The sequence below is a fragment of the Cervus canadensis genome, chromosome 16 (assembly GCF_019320065.1).
Source record: "Cervus canadensis isolate Bull #8, Minnesota chromosome 16, ASM1932006v1, whole genome shotgun sequence".
NCBI lineage: Eukaryota > Metazoa > Chordata > Mammalia > Artiodactyla > Cervidae > Cervus > Cervus canadensis.
In genome coordinates this window covers 2,213,131-2,239,775 of record NC_057401.1, presented here as the reverse complement: position 1 = coordinate 2,239,775, position 26,645 = coordinate 2,213,131, and the positions used below count along the sequence as shown (strand labels likewise).

General features: G+C 46.9%; 1 protein-coding gene across 4 annotated transcripts in view; it reads right to left on the bottom strand.

Annotated features, from left to right (window-relative positions):
• KCNIP1 (potassium voltage-gated channel interacting protein 1) overlaps positions 1 to 26,645 on the bottom strand; it is a 395,303-nt gene that overhangs the window by 160,756 nt on the left and 207,902 nt on the right. The window lies entirely within an intron of this gene.

The window sequence follows — 26,645 nt, the reverse complement described above, 5'->3', positions numbered from 1 at the left end:
TGCTAAGCCCTGGGAGTTGGATAAGAACATTTCAGCCACTGTCAGCCACCCCCTCACTGGGGATCTCAGCTCTGATTGGACTTGCTGTCCATGCTCCTGCCTGCCTCCTCAGCCTTAAGTTTAATCTGCAGGACGAGGCTCCCTGGTCCCCAGGTTTCCCTCGGAGGAGCTGTGTCTGGCAGCTAGTCATCATGGTTGATGAGGGCCTGGGAGGGAGTAACTTCAGTGAAGATCAGGATCAAGGTGCTCTGGGATGACAGTTCCCCTCATGTCTCCCAGGCTGTCCCAGGGAAGGCCAAGGTTTCCAACTGCCTCCTATCTGCACTCAGGGTCATCCCTACTTGCTCCAACTTGCCAAACTTGCATCCCACAATATGAATGTCAGCATTCACCAATTCTAGTGCATGTACTCCTCACCAGGTCCTCTGCTCAGGATTTACACGTCAACTCCTCTAATCCCCATGCCGTTCCTGGGAGTTTACACACCCCTGATCCTTTGCTGCCGAGGAGGAAAGGGACGCTCAGAGAGGTGAAGCCACCACTCAGAGCCAAGTGTCTTGACAGCAGCAGAGCTGAGATTTGAACCCTCGACTGTCTGACTGCAGAACCTGCTGCTCTGGGGCAGGCCTCAGGACTTACCTAGAAGGTCAGTGGGCTCCCAGGCCATCTCAGCCCACAAAAACGAGCAATTTAGCTACAATCACCAGGCACCTGCACACATTTTTGTCTGTGTTTCCACGTCACCTCCTCTGAGGGCCTTCCACGGACTCCTGTCTGAAACAGACAACCCCTGACCCTCCTCAGCCACTTTCCACCCCTTACCCTCAGTGTCTAAATTTCCTTTGGAGCATTTATATAATATTTCTGAGCTTATATATTTATTTGTGTATTAAGTGTCTCTGCCATATTAGAATGTAAGCTCCATGAGGACGGGATGTTGTTTGTTCCCATACTGTACTCCTTGCAGTCCAAGGGACTCTCAAGAGTCTTCCCCAACACCACGCTTCAAAAGCATCAATGCTTTGGCGCTCAGCCTTCTTTATAGTCCAACTCTCACATCCATACATGACCACTGGAAAAACCATAGCCTTGGCTAGACGGATCTTTGTTGACAAAGTAATGTCTCTTGCTTTTTAATATGCTGTCTAGGTTGGTCATAACTTTCCTTCCAAGGAGTAAGCATCTTTTAACTTCATGGCTGCAATTACCATCTGCAGTGATTTTGGAGCCCAAAAAGATAAAGTCTGTCACTGTTTCTACTGTTTCCCCATCTATTTGCCATGAAGTGATAGGACTGGATGTCATGATCTTAGTTTTCTGAGCTTTAAACCAACTTTTTCACTCTCCTCTTTCACTTTCATCAAGAGGTTCTTTAGTTCTTCTTCACTTTCTGCCATAAAGGTGGTGTGTCATCTGCGTATCTGAGTCCCTTGGACTACAAGGAGATCCAACGAGTCCATCCTAAAGGAGATCAATCCTGAATATTCATTGGAAGAATTGATGTTGAAGCTGAAACTCCAATACTTTGGCCACCTGATGCAAAGAGCTGACTCATTTGAAAAGACCCTGATGCTGGGAAAGATTGAAGGCGGGAGGAAAAGGGGACGACAGAGGATGAGATGGTTGGATGGCATCACCGACTCGATGAACCTGAGTTTGAGTGAACTCCGGGAGTTGGTGATGGACAGGGAGGCCTGGCGTGCTGCAGTCCATGGGGTCGCAGAGAGTCAGACACGACTGAGCGACTGAACTGATCCGAACGTACTCCTAGCACTCAGCAGTGCCTGGCACAGAGCAGAGGCTCAGAAAGTACGTAAACTGATTCATTTGAGACTCTGAATACCCAATTAAATCAAGTAACAACAAATACCACTTATTTGGTAACTTTTGTGTTTTAGGAACTGCACTAATGCTGATAGGAATGTATTATCTCATTTTTATCAAGGTAGGCACCATTATTACACCCATTATATCAGGTGAGGAAACATAAGCCCAAAGCCATTAGCAAGATGTAGAAGCAGGTGAAGAACTCTCAGCTGTCTAACTCCCAGGCCTGGATACTGAGCCTCCGTTCTGTACATCCCTCACTTGGCTGACCTTGGCCCCTGACCTGTGGCCATTTGTAGTCAGACTGAGTCACAGGAAGCAGCCTAGATATGGACATGAAGCAGGGAGTGATTTGCTCTGCAAAGCGACCGAGCTCTCTTGGCAACCTCCTGTATTTCCTTCCCGAGGGGAGCCATGCGGAGTAGCCTCATTCAGGGAGCTGAAGGGTTTTCGGAGGAGGGTGTGTATGTGTGTGTGTGTGTGTGTGTGTGTGTGTCCCTTGCCCCCCTCCTGGCACCATCTAATAAAACAGCACCGGGCATGGCCATAGGTGCAAGTGACAAGTACAGTCACAAGCTGATACTTGTTTTTTAAAATCTTGCAAGGCTGCAAATCACACATAGAGTCCAGCAAGGAAATAGGAAGGCCCCTTAAGGAGAATGCTGGGTGGCCCCAGGAGCGGGTTTACTAAATGTGTGGGTTGGAAACAAGCAGGGGCCCTGCAGCCTGGCAGCTGGTGCGGAGTCTCGGTGGGTCAAGTCTGAGCGGATCCCACTCACTAGCTGTGCGGCTTCGGCTGAGTGACTGCACCTCTCTGTGCCTCAGTCCCGCATCTCAGAAATGGAGACGAAAGTGGCTGCTGAAACAGGATTGTACGCTAGATGAAGCACCCTGCATGGGAACTCAGTACACTTCTGGCTTCTTAGGTCCATCCCTGAATTTCAGCTTCAGGGCACTGAGCTTCACACATTACGAACCAGAAAGGTCTAACTCCCTAGCAAGTTTTACCCTTGATGCCAGAGCACACATCTATGAGCAAAGCAGCAGGTTCTCAGGGAAACCATGAGAGCTCCTTTCAAGTCTGGACTGCTTGCCACAGGCTGGCCTTGTCTCTCTCCCTCTCTGTGAGCTCATTCATTCATCTGTTCATTCATTCTTCACCAACTCATTCATTCACTCATGGTCTCTGCTATGTGCTGAGCTTGGAGATGTCCAGAATAGGACATCCATAAAGTAGATTCCCCTTGTGTTCGGCTGAATAGTGTCCCCTAAGGCCGTCATCCTAATTCCTGGAACCTATGAATATGTTACCTTACATGTTCAAAGGGACCTTGCGATGTGATTAAATTAAGGATTCTGAGATGGGGTAATTTCCTGGAATTATCCAGGTGGACCCAATGGACTCAGAGTGGTCTTTAATAGAGGCAAGAGAATGAGCATCAGAGAATGGCAATGTGATGACGAAGAGAGGCTGGAGTGATGCACTTCGAAGGCAAAGGAAGGATCCATGAGACGAGGCATGCAGGCAGCATCTAGGTGATGGAAAAAGTGAGCAAATGTCTTCTCCCCCAGAGCCTCCAGAAGGAGCAGCACCTTGATTTTAGCCTCTTTAGGCTCATTTCTGATTCCAGACCTCAGAACTGTAAAATAATAAATGTGTGTTGTTTTAAGGTGCTAAAATTGTGATAATTTGTTATAGCAGTGATAGGAAACTAACAGCCCTCAGCCATCCTACATTATTCTGTATCATGCAACTTGTTGATTTCCTTCAGAGCACCCATTTGTAATTACAAACTTGTCATTCATCTGTCTTCTCCACGGTGACTGTAGACTCCACAAAGGCAATGATTCTCTCTGTTCTCTTTCCCATCGTGTGGCCAGAGCTCGACTTACTTGTAGGCACCCAGACGCCACTCCATGAATAGCTGTTGGATAAATGTTCTGTCCCCATACTCAGGGACCCTGTACAACATAGTGTAAAACCTGCTTTTAAGGGGGAGTGCTGCTCCATGGGTTGGGGAGACAAGAAGTGTACTTACAAGAATAAAAGCAATGCCTACTAGAAATTGAATGCTTACTAGGCCAGGCACTGGGCTAAACCCTTTAGAAGCATGGCATCATTTCCTCCTACCAACAGTCCTATAGAAGATGAGGGATGGAAGCCGGACCAAGAGAGATGAAGTAACTTCCCCCGGTCACGTGGATGGGTAATAAATTAAAGCACAGCTGTCTGGCTGCAGTGTTCACCCAATTTCCATTGTGACAAACTGCTGCCCTGTGATTTCTGAAGCCCATGTAAAAGGGCTTTTACACTCTCCCTATTCTCTCCCTCCACCCAACCATCATTATCAGCAGCAGCATCTTAATCCCAGCACCTCACTACAGCACCTAATATATGCAAAGTGCTGCGAAGGTGATAAAGAAGCAACTATTATTATTGTTACTATTATTATCATTGCAACTGTTTATTAAACACCTACTATGACTGAGCGACTGAACTGAAGTCTTGGCTAGAGAATCCCATGGACAGAGGAGCCTGGTGGGTTACAGTCCATAGGGTCACAAAGAGTCAGAGAAGACTCAAGTGACTTAATACATACACACAAGGACACTTCTACTTGTGGAAGTTTATGGCTTGAGTCGGTCACAGGCATATTGTTAAGAGAGCTAGCTTTTAACTCCAGATTTTATTTTAGAAAATGATTTCTGCTTCTGGGTTTACTACTTATTAGCCATGTGACCTCAGGCAAATTACTTAGCCTTTCTGAATCAGTTTTCTCACCGGTAAACTATCAATACTAGTAGTTCCTACTTCCTCGGGCTGCGGAGGGTTCGAGGGGATGATGCCTGCCTGTGAAGGGATGGCCCTGTGCTGGACACGGAGGGCACTCAGGGAACGGGGGCCGCCGTGAGGACAGTCATAAAGCCACAGGCTGCTCTGCTCCGGGCTGTCACCGCCTTCTCTTCGGGAGGATGGGCATTGTTAGGCTCCGGGAGCCTGCAGAGGGAAACGTGGGGCGAGGGAGGGAAAGCACCTGGATCTCTCTATTACCGCTGATTGGAGCCGAAAATAAAACTGAAATTCAGCTAGAAAGAAGGAGTGTGTGAGTCACTGGGGAAAAGAACCTCCGCCAGCCGCCGAGTCCTGGGAGCTGTCTCTTATGTCTTCCTGTCCTTGTCACCGTGACCTCCCTCTCCCTGGGCTGGGCACCTCCCCACACCTCTACGGGTTACAGAGCTCTTCAAGCTGCTCCTTCAGCCTCCAGTGCTCACTGCCAGATCCTGGTGTTAAGCGCGGCTTTTCCTCCATGATTCCACAGCTCGCAAGCTTCTGAGTTTGGCATTCTGAGTTTTTCCAAGTTCAAGTTCCAACCCCCTGCCATTCTTATCTCTAATGGTCCAGCCTGGCCTCCCAAGACCACTGTGAATCGACTGTGTGCAGCCTCTCTCACTGTCTGCATCCAGTCCCTTCTCGAAACATGGCATTAATGAAGGAGTTCGTGCATTCATTATTTTATCTAGCCAACAGATGAGAGCAGAATTTCTAAGTAGCACGGAGTCTAGGGAGCGGCTTGGCACTGGCAGCCCACCAGTGGCTGCTGCCCAGCCCAGTGCCCGTGACAGACATTACTAATGGATCACAGCATTATTCTACTCACTGAGTTCAGACACAGCCTCAAAATTCTCAAAGCAGCTTCTCAGGAAGCCTCTACTTATCACCTGAGCTGGTACAACTCAGATTTCATCTCCGGGTAATATGGTCAGGCAGACTGGCTCCATCCCAGTGCCACCATTTACCCTGGGTGATCCCAGACGAGGCAAATGTCCATTCTGAGCTTCCACATCCTCAACCCTAAATGGCACTCATCTTGACCTCACAGGGCTGCTGGAGGATTTGAGCTCGTGAATACCACGGAATAACATTTTCAGGCGTTTTCACTGCCTTTCCTCCGTTTGCTTAACAGCATTCACAGCCACAGGGGTGGGGGTGCAACCGGAAAGGTAAGAAAGATTTTCAGTTTATGAAGCCTTATGTGCCTGAACCCGGAAGATCATTTTGTGCCACAAACAGAAGATTTTGAAGAATGAAGGAAGTGTCAGCCTCTCCTGCCCTCCAGTTCAATAAGGCTTCTCTAAACCAGCACAAGGAGGCAAGCGAAGAAGAAGACTAAGATGCTGGCGGTCATTGAGAAGGATGCAGAGGAGAAATAACCTCTAAATCAGTCTGGACTGAAGAATGAAACTGAAAAACAGGCTGGGCACTGGGGTTTCTGCATACAGCCCGGGACAGGAACAGCAGAGGTTCTAGGAAGAAGGACCGAGACAGCTTCCCAGGGTGCCCAGGCCCTGGCATAGTGCCCACAGAAATGGACCGTTCTCTAGTGTTGTTGAAGGTGCTGGGGGTGTGGCTGGGCAGCGCTGCCAAGACCACCTTTGCAGCGGGATGGGGAGGAGGCCGTGGTGGCTGCCCAGGACTGGATGGGACTGAGGAAGTCTGTGCGCTCACTGAATGAAGTGGATAAGGACAGTCGAGCTGGGTGTCCTGAACCCTCGGTGATGCACCCACCCGGAACAAGCGCTCCCCTCCCGATTCCCTGCTCCCAACCCAGACTTAGATGCAGCTGTTGGAAAAGCTAAGAGAGAAACTGAAGACGCTGAGGTTAAGGTCCTGCTACCCAAAGGGCCAGGGACTCACAATCAGTATGAAATTCAGTGACATGGAAACAAATTTACACTTTTTCCCCCTCCGAGCTTGCAGCTGGCAGGCTGCTGTTTACACACCACGGTTACATGGTAGCTAGTGTCTATTAGTAGTGCAGATGTCAGCTGCTTCGCTGCTAAATTTTTGTTAATTTTTAAATGACTTTTATGTGTTTGTTTATTTTGGCTGTGCCAAGTCCTTGTTGCCGCACTGGCCTTTCTCTAGTTGTGGCGAGCGGGGGCTGCTCTCTAGCTGCCGGGCCCTGGCTCCTCATTGCAGTGGCTTCTCTTATTGCAGAGCTCAGGCTCTCGGGTGTGGGGCTTCAGTAGCTGCAGCTCCCAGGCTCTACAGCACAAGCTCAATAGTTCTGGCGCGCAGGCTTAGTTGTTCCACGGCGTGTGGGATCTTCCTGGCATGTGGGATCAAACCTACCTCTCCTGCATCAGCAGGCGGACTCTTTACCACTGAGCCACCAGGGACGCTCCACTGCTGCTTATTATTGCTAAATGGAAGAGTATCAGGTGCTCTCATAGTGAGGATTAAATGAAATAATGTTCTCTAGACCCTCTAACACATAGTAGGCACTAGGTGAACATTTATTAGCATCCTTGTTTTCCTTCCCCCTTCATGGAGTGAAATCCCTCCCACCCGCAGATTCTGAGAACTGTCATCTCCACTGTGCAGGCAACTTCTCAGGGGTTCTGAAGATGATCTGACTGGCCTGCTGGCTCTGTTGTCAAGTACATTTGATCAGTTCTTGAAGTGGTCTTTAAAAAATGCTCTGTGCTTTGACAAAATTTGGAACAGCAGACTTGGGAGGCAGATTGCTTCCTTGTAATTCAAGGAAACATGTAATTCTTCAACACTGAGGCTTCAGTAAACTTCACATTCATCCTCTTTGGTTTCCCCCCCACATTTAGGATCAGGGGTATAGACTTCAAGAATCCCCAAGGAGAACTGAGAGGTGGAAGTTGTTGTGGAACTAAGAGGTCTACCATTGGATTTTCTAGTCTTCCCTCCTGGCTTTTCCCTTCTCAGTCAGCTAGGAAGCTGACTCCTGTCTCTTTGGGAACAAAGGGCTCCAAAAACGTGCCCCAGACCAAAAATCCGGAGTTAATGACCTGTGTGCCCCCTGGAATCTGTTCTTGGGTGGCCATTGCTGCTAACCCTTTAACAAGCGGGGAAGATGATAACACGGGGGTGGGGCGGTGGGTAGATGCAATACTATATTGCAAGCACTTGTTCCTATTAATATTTACTGAACAACTGCTAAGTGTTAGGCTGTGTTGAGTATTTCTTTCTTTCTTTTTTTCTACTTAGCATGGAAACCCTGTGAGAAAAAACCTTATCCCTCATTTTACCAACCAGCAAAAGGATCTGGGAGAAGTACCTGCTCATGACTTCCCAGCAAGTAACGGGTGGAGCTACCTGCCACCCAGGGCAAAGCACCTTAGTCAAGATGAACTAGAAATTGTTATTCAAACCATCTACATATCACCTGTCATCTGCTTTATATTGTTGGGGCTTAAGGCAGCTGCATATCTTTTTCATTCCATAGGTGAGTTTAACCATCATGCAAGGATATTTAAATCATTTTCATAAATGAGGTGGCTAAGGCCTTATCTTGCCTCATAATCTCTTCTGCAATATTCATGTCACTTTTAGAGAGCTCAGCTTGCACACCCAGAAAGTCACTGAGATGGATGAGCTCAAGGAGCCTGGGCACACAGGACGTTATTTTCCCACCTATGCCCTAGGCAACCATCATAAATGATTCACAGATCTCATTTCCACCGAACCCACATGTGGCCCCAGATCCTGAAACAGCTCTTCAGGAAATCACAACCAATGAATTACAAGTTGGCATGGGGAAGTGAATCCTATTTGCCATCGTCGAACGAGGAGAATAGCTTCCCAGGTGGCTCAGTGGTAAAGAATCTGCCTGCCAAGCAGGAAATGCAGGTTCAATCCCTAGGTTGGGAAGATCCCCTGGAGAAGGAAATGGCAACCCACTCCAGTATTCTTGCCTGGGGAATCCCATGGACAGAGGAGCGTGGTGGGCTAGAGTCCATGGGGTCACAAAGAGTCAGACACGACTTAGCAACTAAACAACAACACTAAACAGAAGGCTGTGAAGGGTCCTTCATCCCTGACATTCCATGAGGCCCTGCGGGGTGCAGACTGTAGCTCATGCTCTGGGAGCCTAGAGTCCAGCCCAGCCCGGCACTCGGCAGCCTGTGAGCTGGGACCAGTCAGCTGCTGTCCCCAGGCCCCAGTTTCTTCATCTGTATCATGAGCTGTGTGGTCTCATGTCGTTCCAAGAACCTGTGATTCATGACACATCACCTGATAAGGATTGGATACAAAGTGATTCCTCAAAATTTGCATCCCAGGCCAAGAAGACATCATCTAGGAGTGATGATGATGCCTCCCTTTAGGCTTATTAAAAGGAGTCTGTGCTAGGCATTTTAACGACAACATAAAATACTGTTTGAGATGAGACTCCAGTGAATAACAATACAATTGCACAGACTCAGGATCAAAAGTGCCTCAAAAGTTATTTGTGTCATCTCACATTGAGACCCCTCTATACCAGGCCAAATGAAATATTTTCCAAGTCTCTGCTGTATTCCTCCTGTGACAGGGAGGTTCTCAAGGCAGCCTGACCCTCTTTTGGACACTTGAGTATTTGAAAGCTTTTTCTTATATTCTGGTATTACTTCACCTCATGGACCTTGAAACTTGGGCTCACACAGGGCCATCTAGTCCTTTTTCCTGCTTGATACATCATCAGGTATCCGAAGTTACTTTTCACGTCTTGTGTCTCTATAAGGCTTTCCTGGTGGCTCAGAATGGTTAAAAAACTGCCGGCAATGCAGGAGACCCAGGTTCAATCCCTGGGTTGGGAACATCCCCTGGAGTAGGAAATGCAACCCACTCCATTATTCTTTCCTGGAGAATCCCATGGAAAGAGGAGTCTGCTGGGCTACAGTCCATGGGATTGCAAAGAGTCGGACACGACTGAGCAAATAACACTTCATGCCTCTACACCCCTGTTCAGCCTCTGCCATGAGACCACCTTGTCTTTAAGCTAAAACATCTTCAAGTCCTACATCCTGCCACTATTTCTCACGTGACATGGCTCTGAGTATCCATGCCCTGGATATGCCTGGGGCTCTCTACGTCAACACCCAACTTGAACAGAGCCACGCAGGCATGATCTGCTCAAGGTAACAAGAAACGGAGCTGGTGGACCTGGTGGCAGAGGGCCTGGGTCCTACAGCCCAGGGACTTGGATTTGGACCTCAGCTCTGTGTGACCTTGTGTGAGGGACTTTTCAGAACCTCAAATGCTGGGTCTGGAAACGAGAGTGAAAATAGTACTTGCCTCACAAGGTTATTATAAGGATTAAGTTGGCTCCTGCATGAAAAGTACGCACAGGAAATGCTCAAGTAATATTAGCTATTACCACCCCATCTTCCTAGAGACGGATTTCTGTTAACTCAGACGAAAGGAATAACTATGCAGTTTCTAAGAAAGAGCAGACCCCTTGGAGCAGTCTGTCACTTCCGGAATGGGACATGGACTAGTGCGTGGTGGTGGAGAGGTTTGGAGGGGAGCAGGCAATTGATGGCCAGGGGACCAATAGCCAACTCTCCTTAGAGACTTAGAAGATAAAAGTTAGAGCAGAGAATGCTAAACCCTGGCCTGACAGAAAGCATCAGGGATATCTATGAACTTGCAAGACACTCATTATTTTATTTTTTTTCTTTCCCATTTAGGGCTGTTCATCTCAGGGTGTTCAAGAGCTGATTTAGGGCAAAGAATGTGAGCTGGTAATGAGCTTTTGGATGCCCCCCTTCCACCCCTCCGCTCTGGCAGGGATCAGAGAAGAAGCATGCAGGGCTGTCAGAGGGAGGCGGGGCAGGCTGGCTTTGATTCCCTGTGAGCCACGCTAAGTCCTGGCCCAGCACGTCTCCCTGCCTCCAAGTTAGGAGCCAAATCCGGCTCTGAGCAGGGGATGAGGAGCCTTGGAATTCCAAGAAATCTCTCCAAGCTGTTTGAAAAACCTCTAACTTCACTGTGAAATGGCAGAGGATCCAGCAGAGCTCAGCGGGGATGAGAGCCTTAGAGGAGGTTTATTATACCAGGAGATGCCATTAACTCATGGCTTTCCCTGCTGGGCCAGCACGATGGCATCGTAGTGGAGATGCGCTCGCTTAGAATGCCCAAGCAGCTTCATGACAGTGGCAACTAGTGGGGTCTGAGCCCACTTCTGCCTAACCCTGAAGGTAGACAGGCAGGGTCATTTTCCTGGCCCACCTGGGACTGACTTTGGGGACTTTTGCATTGTCAATTCTCCAAATGTGGTCCGTGGACCACCGTCACCATCACAGGAAGAGCTACTTCTGAAAATGCAGATTCCTGGGGCTTCTCCAGTCCTGCCAAGTCAGACTCTCTGGGGTCGAGACCTAGGATGTTACATGTGTAACCAGTTCAGTGGATATTCTTCATTCTCCTTCAGGTTTGAGAGCCACTGCATCTAAATGCAGGACCACTTCTTATGTATGTAATACATTCTGAGGCTGCTGTGGTTTTCAGAGCAGACAGGTTTACACAGGGAGGAAGTGAATGTGGATGGAAAGAGGATAGAGGTTGTAGAGAGTCACAACTAGGTTGCATGCTGCTGAGTACTGGGGCGGCTTGTCACACAGCCTTACAGTGACTGACAGACTTGCTCAAGCCATTTCCAAACTAGCTCACTAGGCTTCATTCACGGCCATCTTTCTGTACCTCAGACATACCGAGGTTATTCCCAGCCTTTGCTCTCGCTGGTCCTTCTGCCTAGAATCTCATTCTGCCAGTCTGTTCATGACCAACCCTCTCTCAATATTTGTGTTTTAGTTCAAAAGGCTCCCTCTTTGTCCTGTCTATCTAAGCCGACCTATCCCCTCCCCAGATCTCTCCATGGCATTTGTCATTTTTGAAGTTTGCTTATCATCCATTTCTTTCTGCTTATTGGATAGAGTCATTGCTGGGTTCTCAGTGCCTAGAACATAGCCTGGCATTAGTAGGCGTTTGACAAATATTTGGTGATGGAGAGAATGCACCACATTTCCCAGAACCACATCTTAAGGAACCACTGCTGAGCGAGTCTGTAAACGCTCTCCGATCGGTGGCACTCAGAGATCCCTGTCTGGCTTTTCCACCATTCTCAGCCCCCTCCTTGGCATTCACTGCTGTCTGCTAGATGCCTCTAGTTTTCTTTCCTCCCTTCTCACTCTGTTGGCACCATGAAGATGCGGACCTTTTCTCTATCATTGGGCCAGGGTAGAACACACAAGGTCACACAGAGCTGAGGTCCAAATCCAAGTCACTGTCTTGCACACAGTGGCCACTCAAGACACACTTGTTGACTGAGCAAATGAACAATATAATATGCACTTTGTCCTAACAAAGTGCACATCTAGTGACCTATCCTTAAGAGGTAATTACAGCTGCACCAAGTTGTTCATGGAAACACTTTTTAGTATAGCATAAATCTATAAATAATGTAAAGTTCATCATTAGTTCATCAACTAATAACTTGCAGTCTGGAAGAACATGGAATTTGCAGCCAATATAAATGAAGCTCTTTACATACATGCATTTAGGTGACTTTTAACTTTTTTTTTCTTTTATAAGTAACACTGCATTGAACATCCTTGGCCTTAAATACATGCTCATCTCTCCTATGTCCTTAGGATAGACCCCTAGAATTTGAATTATTGGGTTATCTGGTATGAGTTCTTTTTAAAAAGTCCCACTTTTTCTGAATACATCATGCCATCTCCAAAAATTAATCAAAATTGCTTAGAGCACCTGAGGGAATACAGTTTCTTTGTTTCTTTAACCCTTTTTAATCAAACAAATACAGTATTGGCCCAGAGTCAGAAATAACAAGCAAGACATTCCATATTAAAAGATCCAGTTAGAATGAAGACAAAGGCATCATATGAGCTCTGACATTCACACGCAACAGACACACAAATGAATTTCTCACCGGCTCCAGCTTTTGATTCAATGTATCCAGGCAACAGAAGTCTGGATTTAATAACAGATGTTCGCTGCATAGCAATCACCATATAATGCCAGGGTAGACTAAAACAGCATTTTATCAACCAATAAATGTGCTGTTTGCTTTATTTTACCATGTTGTTCTTCAGGTCCCTTCAAAACCGAGAGGACAGATTGAGTCACTCGGCATCTGCTGGGAGCAATATGCTTGGCTTCATTTAAAATGAAAAATCAGGTCTGTGTTTACATTTTTCACCAAAGCATGGGATCTGATGTGCTAACACTCCCAACTGGGCTAGCTGGAAGGGTTTTCAGGAAAATCTCAGGAGAACTGGGACCAACGCGGGAGTCAGTCACCCTTCTGGGAAAGACAGATGGTGGTCCTTCCACTTCAATCAGCGCCACCGGAAGGAGGTCCAGATTTCCCCGACCTACGGATCAAGTGCGGGCAAAGGACCCTGCCGGCGCCTTCCCACAGCCGCGGGGCAGCTTTGAGGACAGGAGTCTACTTTGAAAAGGCCAATCACCCAACAAAGTTTGAGTAACAACCTTTGTGTGACTTGCAGATCTATGAACACACGGACATCCTTTTCTGAGGGAAAATGGTTCCAAAGTGGTAGCCAAGAAGAAGGCCATTTTGAGGCAGTGCAGGTTGGCTGAGATGGAGTCAGGGAACAGAGAAAGAAGCTAACCTTTGTCAGGCAGGTACTCAGTGCTAGTTACCAGGCTAATATTTAATATCAAATATTAAATATTATCTTATTTAATAATCATAGCTTCCCAGGTAGCACTAGAGGTAAAGAATCTGCCTGCCAATGCAGGAGATGCAAAAGACGTAGGTTCGATTCCTGGGTCAGGAAGATCCCCTGAAGTAAGAAATGGCAACCCACTCCAGTATTCTTGCCTGGATAATCCCATGGACAGAGGAGCCTGGTGGGCTACAGTCCATGGCCGCAAAGAGTCAGACACGACTGCGCACAGCAATAATCATAGCATGACTGAGGCAGTGCTCATCTGTGCTCACCGGGAGACAATGGCTTAAAGTGTGGAAGCCACTCACCCAAGCAGCTAACACATGATGGGGAATTGTGTCAGGGTAGAAGGTCAGTGTGATGCTAAGTTGGATGTGACTGTTTTCCAAAGATGCTTGCAACAAGAGCTTTCAACTCACATGTTCTTTTAGAACTTGGCCACTTCTCCATCAAGATATGAACTCTAAGCCTCTATCCTTGAAACTGAGTGGGGTTTTGTTATAACACCAGGCAACAGGTACGGTGGAGGTGATACTATGTGATTTCTGAGGCTGATGATAAAAGGCACTATGGTTTCTACTCTGTTTGCTAGAACACTTGTTCTTGAAATCTTTAACTATCATGTAAGCAGTCTGGCTAGTAAAGTAATGCTCAAAATTCTCCAAGCCAGGCTTTAGCAATATGTGAACCATGAACTTCCAGATGTTCAAGCTGGTTTTAGAAAAGACAGAGGAACCAGAGATCAAATTGCCAACAACCACTGGATCATTGAAAAAGCAAGAAAGTTCCAGAAAAACATCTATTTCTGCTTTATTGACTATGCCAAAGCCTTTGACTGTGTGGATCACAACAAACTGGAAAATTCTGAAAGAGATGGGAATACCAGACCACCTGACCTGCCTCTTGAGAAACCCGTAGGCAGGTCAGGAAGGAACAGTTAGAACTGGACATGGACCAACAGACTGGTTCCAAATAGGAAAAGGAGTGCGTCAAGGCTGTATATTGTCACCCTGCTTATTTAACTTATATGCAGAGTACATCATGAGAAACGCTGGGCTGGAAGAAACACAAGCTGGAATCAAGATTGCCGGGAGAAATATCAATAACCTCAGATATGCAGATGACACCACCCTTATGGCAGAAAGTGAAGAGGAACTAAAGAGCCTCTTGATGAAAGTGAAAGAGGAGAGTGAAAAAGTTGGCTTAAAGCTCAACATTCAGAAAACTCAGATCATGGCATCTGGTCCCATCACTTCATGGGAAATAGATGGGGAAACAGTGGAAGCAGTGTCAGACTTTATTTTCTTGGGCTCCAAAATCACTGCAGATGTTGATTGCAGCCATGAAATTAAAAGACGCTTCCTCCAGAGACATTACTTTGCCAACAAAGATCCATCTGGTCAAGGCTATGGTTTTTCCAGTGGTTATGTATGAATGTGAGAGTTGGACTGTGAAGAAAGCTGAGCACAGAAAAATTGATGCTTTTGAACTGTGGTGTTGTAGAAGACTCTTGAGAGTCCCCTGGACTGCAAGGAGATCCAACGAGTTCATCCTAAAGGAGATCAGTCCTGGGTGTTCATTGGAAGGACTGATGCTGAAGCAGAAACTCCAATACTTTGGCCACCTCATGCGAAGAGTTGACTCATTGGAAAAGACCCTGATGCTGGGAGGGATTGGGGGCAGGAGGAGAAGGGGACAACAGAGGATGAGATGGCTGGATGGCATCACCGGCTCAATGGACTTGAGTTTGAGTAAACCCCAGAAGTTGGTGATGGACAGGGAGGGCTGGCATGCTGTGATTCATGGGGTTGCAAAGAGTCAGACATGACTGAGCGACTGAACTTAACAGAACTGAACTGAAGCAGTCTGGCTGCCCTGAGGTTACCATCTACTGTGAGGCCCAAACAAGAAACCTATGGAGAAGGCTATTTAGAGAGGAAAAAGGCCCTTGACTGCAGCTCTCAGATGACAGCCAGCACCATCTTGCCAGCCACATGGGTGAGTCATGTTGAAAGTGGATCCTCCACTTCCCTACAGAGTTACCCCAGCTGACTCCACATGGAACAGAGACAAAACACTCCTGCCAAGCCGTGCACAAACTGCAGACTTGTGAACAAAGTAAACAATTTGTATTGTTTTAAGGTATTGCATTCGGAGCAATTTGTTATGCAGCAATAGCTAACTGATACACTGGGGGAACTCAGAAGAGGGCTGAAAGGGCTCCATTTATTCTCTAATCTTCAGTGCCTGGGTGAAACTTCTCAGTAAAAAAAAAAAAAGAAACAAACTATGTTTTTTATATAATAGTTGTAATAAAGTAGACTTTTAAGAAGAAAGGGCCATTGTTAGCAGTTCTCTCCGATTCCTTTGCCCATCTCCACACAGGAAAGTCAAGCTAGCAATATGCCTCTAAAGGCTTATTGAGAAAAAGTGTGCTTCCTTTGTCCAGAAGGAGAGAGAATAAAGGGAGAGTGAGCTAAGTAGGTGGAAAGGAAGCAAGTGGGAGGACTAGTGAGGGACAAATTTGAGCTACTCAGCAACAGAGCCTAAAGGATGAATGGTGGTGATTAGCACACACAAATGCAGTGTAGACACAGGAGCAATAGAAAAAATGGTCACCACCCTAAAGTTGGTCCCAACTTAAGCTTAGGGCTCTTACTTGACACTCTCTTCTCCTCTCAAACTGAGGAGAGGACCTCCAAAATAACTAAGACTGAATTTTCTGCCAGGGTGGCAGGTAGCAATTTATACTAGATTACACTGACTCAAAGATATAATGTAACTGATACTTCTTGCATTCATTTTTCCTGCCCTATTAAAGGGGAAAACATTTCAGTTAGTGTTGACTCAAATTATTTTCATCATAATGTTACTTAATATAGGCAAACATAAAGCTAGGTATAAAATCCTTATGCTTATAGTTCTCATTGAGCTATAAGACAGAAACAAATTTCCAAATTAAGCACAAATAAGACTGCAAAATCAGTTAACTTCAAATTAGCAACATTAGCTTAATGTAAGGTGGTTTGGCTGAAAGTGAGTTGCTGCTTGCAGTGTGTCTATGGTGTGGAGTTGACTTTTTAAATTTTATTTTTAATTGGAGGATAATTGCTTTACAATATTGTGATAGTCTCTGCAATACATCAACATGAATCAGCCATAGGTATACATATGTCACCTCCCTCTTAAACTTCCCTCCCACCTTCCTCCCCATCCCACCCCCTAGATTGTTAAACAGACATTTCTCTTCATTTTACTACAGACATTTTACTTCAGCCTGCTGGTCTACCTCATGCTATGATGGTTCAAGTCTCTCCTGGCTTCTCTTGTAACTATCAGAAAATTGTACCTGATCACATAAGGACACTCTGGGTACCTAAGTTCTTCTCTATTTTTCCTTATTAGCTCATAACAATAAAAATGAAAACAAAACAAAACAACCCCCAAAATAAACAGATGCCTGACTCAGTTGGAAGCATCGATGGCCACTAAAATCACATTGCATAAATCAGGGGTCAGTGAACTTTTCCTGTCAAGGGCCAAATAGTAAATATTTTTGGCCTTGTGGGCCAGATGGTCTCTGTTGAGACTACTCCACTCTGCTCACTATTGCAAAAGCAACTCACATTAATGCAAACAAATGAGCACTGCTGTGTTTCAACAAAACTCTAGGTATAGACATCGAAACTGGAATCTTACAAAATTTTCAAATGTCATGAAATATTATTCTTCTTTTGGTTTTCTCCCCCCAGTGATTTTTAACTGTAGAAATAATTCTTGGCTCGTAGGACATACCTGGGATGTATGGGAAGAGTAACATAGAAACTTAGGTTACCACATGTAAAACAGACAGCCAGTGGGAATTTGCTCTATAGCTCAGGGAATCCGAACTGCGGCTCTGTAACAACCTAGAGGGGTGGGATGGGAGGGAGATGGGAGTGAGGCTCAAGAGGAGGGGGCCGGCTGATCCATGTTGATGTTTGGCAGAAACCAACACAATTCTGTAAAGCAATTATCTTTCTATTAAAAAATAAATAAATTTAAAACAAAAAAAACCCCAAACAGGTTGAGCATTGATTCGGTTCATGAACTGTAGTTTGGGGATTTCTGGCATAGACTGTGACAAGGTGGTTACAGCTGATGACCTAGAATATTATTCTGATGTTCAAATAATTTACTATTGAAATGAAATTTTTTTTTAATTTAAAAAGATATTACCCTTGAGAATTCATAAACCCAGGAGAGTATTTCTGAGAAATTACGTTAAAAGGCAGGAGCCTGGAACATCCCCAAAGAGCAAACTCACCATGTTCAATAGGAAAAAGGAAGATTCGAGGGTGCTGGGACAGAGGTCCTCAGTCCTCCCTGCCTCCCCGCACAGACAATAGAGTAGGTGCGGAAGTATTAGCATACTCCCAAGACCATCCACGGAAGCAGGGCAGCATCGGCAGCTTTTGCAAAAAAAAAAAAATGTTCCAGGCATCTTGGAAAAGACTCTGTGGGTCTGGGTCTGGGTTCAGGTAAGAAAGCAATGCCTGAGCTCAGGTAGGAGCCCTGGATACAGAGCTGGCCTTTCTGCTTTACTGCTTACTAGCTGTGTGGCCTTGGACTAAACCTCTCTGCTTCATTTCCTCCGTGCGTAAAATAGTCATGCTGCCACCAAGGATCCTTGCCCTCTTCCTCCCCAAATATATGAGGGGTGTTGTGAGGCTTAAATGAGATGGTATATGCAATGTGCTGGCCAGGATACTCAGAACACAGTAAACACTCAACAGACAGTAAAGTCATGGTCATGAGTGTTGTTGGGTAGTTGTTTGAGTTTCCCCGAGCCCCATCTGTAAATGGCGGCCCGGGCTAGTCTCACTTAATCTCAGAGGTGGATTGAATCAGCGAATGTAGAAGGGCCACGTGGCACACAGATGCCCCAGGCCGGCAGCAGCTCCCCACCCTGCCGAGGACTCACATTTGTTCCTTTTATTCCAGTCAATAGCACTGTACAAGTTTTGGTGAAAACTGAGAGGCAATTAATCAATGGAACTGGAAGCATTTGATCCTACAGGGCAGAGGAAATGGGAACAACGTGTCAGTGATTTCAGCATACCACATATGCCTTGATCTTTTAAGTGCTGCCTGGTTGGGTTATAAATATTTTTCCTTTGATGTGGGGGTTTTGGAGAAGCTTCAAGAAAGCACTGTGAACGTAAGAAGGCAGTGTTTGGGGTGGATCTGAGTGGGGTGGTACCATTTAACCCTAGGTGTTTGGTGGGTTGTGGGTGTCAGGGGGCACTTGGGTCCATCTCCAAGGAGCTTTTATCTACCCAGCAGGAAAATGGATGCTGAAGTTCCGATCTATGATCCAGAACCTCTTGGCAGATGTTTTATTGGGCTTGTGTTGTTTTTGTTTGTGTGTGTGTGCATGTGCGCGTGTTGGTTTAATTGAGACAACTCTTAAAAACTGGTACATTATGCATATAGTCTATTTCCAGCTTCTTTGGAAAAGTCAGGAAATCTGGCCACATTCCCCTGGGAAACAACAAAGTGGAGAAACAGCTGTCTGTTTAGACATGGTCATGCGCCTCAGTTCACCACCGTCCCTCCCCCCATCCCTTTCATCTTCCCGACAAGTAGACCACTTGGGTCGTCATTTATTACTGCGCGTGGGATGCTATTTGTCTTATTGTAGAGACACAGTTCTCTGTATTCACATCTCTATTAAATGTGGGGAAATGAAAGATAGATCAAGAGGGATGCATTTTTCAAGGAAAATGATGGAAAACATACTTTCTTGTGATATTGAAGAATATTCCTAGGTACTTTGTATGCAAATGGCCATCCCTGCTCACTTGCATGCCTCATCTGGCCCAGAGCTACATCTCTGCCCTATTTCCTAAGCCTCCAGAAATCCCCACCTTTAAGCGCAGTCCCCTTATTCAGGTAATGCACGCGGCCGGTGTCTGCCTGATGCAGGGACTGCCAAGTGGAGAGTCGGGCAGATGTGTCCTGTCTCCTCAGCCTGGCCAGCAATGCAAACAAAGCACCCCGCGGCACCCCCACAGCCCGCCCGCCTCTCCCCCCAAATCCTGGTTGACTTCATAGGGAGAAAGCCATGGCAATATCACCAAGGTGGGAAATGCCTAGTGAGGGGTCAGCCATCTTTCCAGGAAGAACTGATGCTTAGGCTGAGACCTGCATGGGGCGGCGGAGGGTGTTGCTCCAGGCAGGGGGAAAGCATGTACAAAGGCAAGAAGGCCAGAGTGAAGGGTGTTTGAGAATTGCAGGAAGCTAGGTCCTGTTGGAGCACGGAGGTGGATGGGGTGGAGGATTGTCCAGAAATGAGTCCAGTGAGGCGAGCAGCTGGGTTGTGATGCGTGTAAGCTGTTGGAAAGGGTTCATGGCTCACTGGGGGCCTGAAATGCATGGATAAAATCCCAGTAGCTAGAGGACAGCAAGAGTAAGCCAGAGCCCAGACGATGACAGGGGGGAGGGGGAGGGGTAAAGCAAAGACAGACAGACAGCGAGGGTGCTGAAGGGGGCAGGGCATCAGGGCCCCCCAACCCAAGGCTGATGGGGGCCCAAGGGACATGGTGCGGGCCTGGAGCTGCACAGATCTGACTGTGCCACTTTCTAACGGGCCTTGGGGCGCTACTTTATGTTTTTCAGTATCAGTCATCTCACTTATAAATTGGATAATGATAAATACCTTCCTGACTTGCTTTGCGGGTTAAATGAGGCTAAAAACATCTGGCACTTAAAGAGAGGGTAATAAGAGTAAGTTGATTTTTTTCAATTGATTTTGGTGTACATTTGGAAACCTGATGCCTAACCTGGGATGACTTAGCTCATTCCCTCCCACGAGGCATCTCCTGTTCGGGGGCCCCCACCGGGAGGAGCCCTCCCCAGTGCCTGCCATCTGTCGCTGGCACTGGCTCCAGGGCTGACCTGGAGTCTGGCACAGAGCCGCAAGGATAATTACCACTTCTGAATCGATTCCTTCGAGCCCTTTTGAGCAGGCTGAGGAATGCTGTGATTAAAATGATTAAAAACCTGCCTCCTATTTCACAGCTTTTAATATTTGATAAGATTTTGGAGAGAGGGATGAGAGCAGGGTATGAAATCTGGCAGTTTACAATCGCAGCTTCCAGCCCTCTCAGGAACTTACCAGGGCACTGAAAAAGGCAAGAGCCAGACAGAAAGGGAGAGAGAGAATGTGTATGAGGGAGGGTACACTGGCATGCATTCTCAAAGAGGGAAACCACAGAAAGAAAAGGGGAGGAGATCCTTTTTCTTTCAGGTTCTTGGTGGTTTTCAAAGCATGGAGGGAGGCTATGAGTTGGAAGAACAAAAAGAGCAAAACATTCGGGCATTGATGTCATCAGATGACCTTTGGAGTTGTTCCAAATACTTAACTAAGATTATTTAATTTTAAGATTATTAAGATTATTAATACTTAAGATTATTATCGCAAAAATGATGATAAGACAATATCAGTTATCATTTACCAGGCACCCAATATATGCCAGGCAGGTATGTAAAGAACAGATCTTTAGTTTTCCCAACGATCTTAGAAGGGAATAGATTTCTTCTTAATTTTATAGAAAACAGAGGCTCAGAAAGGTGATGTGACTTTTTCCTGGTATCACTCAGTCAGTTACTGGGAGAACTGAAATCCATACTGGGTCGACTGGGCCCTGCACTCCACCCAGCATAGCATTGTGGAACATCAGAGCAGAAACAGGAAAATGCTGCAGAAAAGCAGGAGACCTCAGAGTTCTCTCCTGTCCCCATCCATAGGCATGACAGGCAGTTATCTTTGAAGAGAACAACTCCAGTGGTCAGATATCAGTGCTCGAATGTTTTGCTCTTTTTGTTCTTCCTCCATGCTCATTTCCTTCCTTTCATCCTGATCTTGATGACTCTGCTGGAATGTTAGTTCACCTAGGACAGCTTCTTTGTCTTGGTTCAAATAACCTATCAAAGCTTAGCACGGCTGAGCACTTACTGCGTGCTGAGCACCGTTCTGTCTCTTTTCCCACCTGTTATCTCGTGATGCACCATAACCTGATGAGTTAAACACTGTTATCATCTTTATTTGACAGATGAGGAAACTGAGGCTCAGAGGTGTTGGGAAGTTCATTCAAACAACCCCAAGAGCGATCTGGACTGCCCTCCGGTGTGGAAAAGACAGTTTGAGGCTTCTGAAAGCCAGGTCTGGGAGGGCCACAGAATGTCCACCAATAGTGTCAAAGAGTTCATGATTCTACAAAAGCTAGTTGGTGAAAGTCTCTCCCCCTGTGCATTTGGGGTTGGTTACAGGGAGCTCTGCCATATAGGGCCACCCGAGTCAGACAGGTCACGGTGGAGAGTTCTGGCACAATGTGGTCCATTGGAGAAGGGAATGGCAAACCATTCCAGCATCCTTGCCTCTGATGTAAGTAAGCTGTGTCAGAACGTACTCCCTAAAGATGGTCTGAGAACCCACTTTGTTCTCTCCATCTTGGGAAGGTGACAGAATGTCCCAGATTCCCATGAAGGGCTCTGTCTCTGTCTTCCTGAGGTCATCCCACCACCCTCCCCCCGCAAGGCCATGACTGTTGGGGGAAGGGTCCCAGGGTTGAAGCCACTGGCTGCTTTCCACTTAGAGAGGGAAGAGATGCACCTGAGCCCATTCTGGGGAGAGTCACTCAGTGTGTGGGGTCTAAAATCCATCCTGTCCACCAGAGGAGGCTGAATGGAAGTACATTAGCCACTGAGAATCCAGAATGGGATGCAACGTGGGAGAGGAAGTGAACAAGCCTGGGGAGCTTCAGACAAAGAGCCAGGACCAGGAAGATTTCGGCTCAATACAGGTATAAATGTTCTCATAGTCAGAGGGGTCTATGAAAGAGGATTACCATTCATAGTCATGACTAGAAGAGTGTGGGCCAAGGTCACGCACCTATGCGGGATGTTGTAGAGGATATTTAAGCCTAAGGAGAGAGTTTACGAACTTTAAGATCTCTTTCAACCTCAGGAGGGCAGTAAACATGGAACTAAACTCAATTTCTCTTCCTCCATGTCATTTAGCAGTCAGCACATGTTTGGGACATATCAGAGATCCAGGAAATGTTTGTTGAATGAATGAATGATCTACTGCCATAAATACACACCAAAGTGTTCAGAAACACCAATGAGGGAAACACCAATTATTATTATTCTGTTAATAATAAAAGTCACATGAAGTCCTCTACAGTTCAGATAGTTCACATGGATAAACTCCTTTATTGCTCCCATGATATAGATCAGGAAATTGAAGTTCAGAGTCAAAGGTCCCACGTAGAAGGTGGCAGAGCAGGGATTCAGACCTGCAGTGGTCTGACTTCTTAGCCGTGCTCCATACACTAGGGCCGCCCTGACTATGGCTGCAAGACTCACCCTTTGCTAAGGATGTAGCCTGGACCCAGGGCAGCTCTTCACTGACACTGCCTGCAGTGGGGAATGTTTTAGAGCCGGAACAGGAGGTGTTGCAGTGAGCAGCTGCCTCCAGAGTCAGGCTTGCTAGCTGGTTTCCACTTTTCTGCTTGGAGATTCTTGGTCAGGTCTCTATTCTCCTGAGAGTCCTACCAATACTCCCAGCATTGGTGGTCTCTTTGTCCCCCAGGGGTTTTCCCTGCTACCCGTCCTCTCAGCCACTGCAGGTCACCTCCAACCAGTGACCTGTCCTGATCCTTGTTTAGATCCCACAGTTCACTACTGGCCCCTTGGCTTTGTTCAAACTTCCATCCATCACCTTGACTCACATCCACCATGCTTACCCCCCATTCAAACTGACCAGCATGGCCCAACTGACCCTCTTTCTTCCTGTCTCTGGTCTCATTGTCTTCCTTGTAGCTTCTTAATCTTTGCCTCTTCAGTGATTAGATCCTGACTTTCTGTCTGAGCTCTGAAGCCCATTTCCATCTCCTGTCCTATTGCCTGGTCCATATGAGATCCTAAACTGATTCATCACTGAACCTCCTTTTGTCCTCTTAACTGTTGGCCCCTGGGCTGACCTCTCTTCCTCCTGACTTCCCTTCTGATGTCTGGTCTCATCTCTGACTCCTTTACCTTCCATCCCCCACACTGACTCATCCCTTAGACCGGGGTGTCTCGATGGTGACCCTTCAGGCCCTCGGGACTGGACAGCTCTCTGTGGTGAGGGCCTTTCCTGTGCATTGTGGGGTATTTAGCAGCACATCTGCTCTCCACTCTCTAGGGACCAGGAGCACCTTCCACTACTTGTGCCAATCAAGCATGCCTCCAGAGATTCTCGGACATTCTCGGGGCAAATCCCTTTATGGTGAGAATCACTGTCTCTCACCTCTGTACCTCTGTATTCCATTCTCTGACACTGACACTGTATTCCATTCTCTTCCACAACTTGACCTTGTCCACTGCTGTCTCCAGTTCTCCCGTGTGCGTACTAAGCTGCTTCAGTTGTGTCCAGCTCTTTGTGATCCTATGGACTGTAGCCTGCCAGGCTCCTCTGTCCATGGGACTCTCCAGGCAAGAATACAGGACTGAGTTGCCATGCTCTCCTCCAGGGGGTCTTCCTGATCAAACCCAGCTCTCTGGTGTCTCTGAAGTCTCCTACATTGGCAGGCAGGTTCTTTACCACTAGCGCCACCTGGGGATCCCACGGCTCCCCTGGGTAACAAGTATTCTCACCTCCCAAGCTACATACTCCTGCCCTCCAGAATCCTGAATCAGACGCTTTCTCTGAGTATCTGACTGCTTGCCAACACTCTCTGTTCTCCATACTCTGTGCCACAGTTTCCTTCTTCCTGCTTCTTTGTTTCCCTCCTTCTCCTGCATTGTGATTTTGCATTTTAATGGCCAGTTCAATTTCTCAGGTGCTTTGGGTGGATCGTTAATTTCATGGTGCTCTACTCCCATTAACAGCATTGCCTCTGACAATCATCCTCCCTCTCCTCTGCCTTGTGTTTTGCTTTGGTCCAAGGCCCCGGTTCGATTCCTGGGTCAGAAAAATCTGCTGGTAAAGGGATAGGCTACCCACTCCAGTATTCTTGGACTTCCCGGTGGCTCGGCTGGTAAAGAATCCGCCTGCAATGCGGGAGACCTGGGTTTGATCTCTGGGTTGGAAAGATCCCCTGGAGAAGGGAAAGGCTACCCGCCCCAGTATTCTGGCCTGGAGAACTCCATGGGCTGTGTAGTCCATGGGGCCGCAAAGTCAGACATGAATGAGTGACTGTCACTCACTCACTCACTCAAGGCGTCTTCACTGGCCCAGTCTCCAGGAGAGAAGTCAGCCCTGGTGCATGATTCAGTGTAGACCGTGTGGTCTCTGAACCACGCGAATCTGTTTCCCGAGGGGAGGGAGGCAGCTTGGTGGGTGGGGACAGCATGGGTGTCTTGGTCGTCCTGTCATTGTGCGAACTTGGGCCAGTCACTGAATTGCTTGGAGGCTCAGTTTCATGCAGTCTTTCCCTTTTCCCTTAAAAGCGTAAATGAAAATACACACTAGAACAGATAACTCAGAAGACAAGTTTCCTCTCACGACTGTCCTCTTTCGGACTCTATACATATATTATTTTTGCATTGTTGCTAATGTATATGCTGCATTTGACTTGCTTTTCTCATTTTCTTACATGTTAGGCTTCTTAGCACTTCGCTGTGTCATGTGGAGATGAGGCATGTGACCTAAATATACCATCTAACTGGGCTTCCCTGGTGGCTCAGATGGTAAAGAATTTGCCTGTATTTACTCCTCCCAACAATCCTAGGAGACACATACTATGTCCTCCCATTTAATGGATGAAGAATTTGAGGTCGCAAAGTCTCCTAGGGAGACAGGGCCAACATTGCAATCCTAGTTTTCCCAACTTAAAGCACATGTCTTGAAAAAAATCACATTGTTTCTCATGTAAAATTAATAGATTTGAATAAGCTGGTGCATATAAAGTGCCCAATAAGCGTCTGTGCACACAGTGGGTACTTATCAACTGTCCCTGCTTTTCTTTACCTATTTGGCGAGTGGATAATAAATAGAAACTGTTAATGTTTCAAAAAGAGCAAAGGGCCTTTTAAGTTCTTCCCTCTGCCTGACCACACTCTCTGTGGAGCCCTAGGTTCTTTTAGGCAGAGGTAGTATGTGCCCCGCCATGCTTCCTTCAGCACCTTGGACAAGGTTTAATAAATAGTTATTGATTGACCCATTGATTGCAGCAGCACTGGGGGTGCCAAGTCACCTCCATGATGACTCTGTGGGGAGAGATGGGGCTGGTGTGCTGGCCATGGCTGCTCCCAGACAAGGGCGTTTGCATAACTGGAACGTGCTGTCCCCAGCTCTAATAAAGATCCGAACGTTACTAATTGGCAGGCAGAGGCTGTGTTCTCTCTATGGGATCAGAAGGGAGCAGAGCGTGCCCTGAATGTTAATTTCCTCTGCAGCCTGCACTCAGGGGCGGGGGACGAGAGGGGAGAGGAAGAAGGGCCGAGGGGCACAACACACTCCACACACAGAGCTCTGGTGTCATGGCCATTTCACCAAAATGTACCGAAGCAAAAATTACAAGGGCTCAGGATCTGGGGCCAGGTAACTTGGACTGGGTTTCTGAATCTATTTCTTACAAGCTAAGGAAGAAACAAATCCCTTGGTCTCTCTGGGTCTCAGTTTCTGTACCTGTCAAGTGAAAATAAAATGATAACAAATGTAACTGGCAAAAACATTTGTTGAATGAATGGATGAAACCTGATAGGTTTTTCAAAGGGATGTGACATCAGCAATATAAATAGTCTGTTTGGTCTCAAGAGCACAAACAGGCAAAACATACCATAAAAATAGAAAATAATGACAGTCAAGCTTCTGGGTGAGGTTGGCCAAGAGTCCCAAGTCTCCTGTGGTGAAGAGTAATGCCATGTCCTAGCCCAGTGGCACCCATGTCTGGTTGGGTAATTATTTGAGGAACTCTTAAAGATACAAATTCATAGGCTACATCTCTGAAGACCGTATGGTTCAACAGGTCTTGGGAGGGTAGGGAGAATGTTAGGAATCTGAATTTCTAGTGGTGCCCCTGAGGCACTCACCAGAGAGGCAATCCTAGTTTGTGCTAAGTCACTTCAGTCGTGTCCAGCTCTTTGTGATCCTATGGACCGTAGCCCGCCAGGCTCCGCTGTCCATGAGATTCTCCAGGCAAGAATACTGGAGCGGGTTTGCCATGCCCTTCTCCAGGGGATCTTCCTGACCCAGGGATCAAACCCTTGTGTCTTATGTCTCTGCACTGTCAGCTGGGCTCTTCCCCACTAGCGCCACTGGGCAGCTCCACCCACGG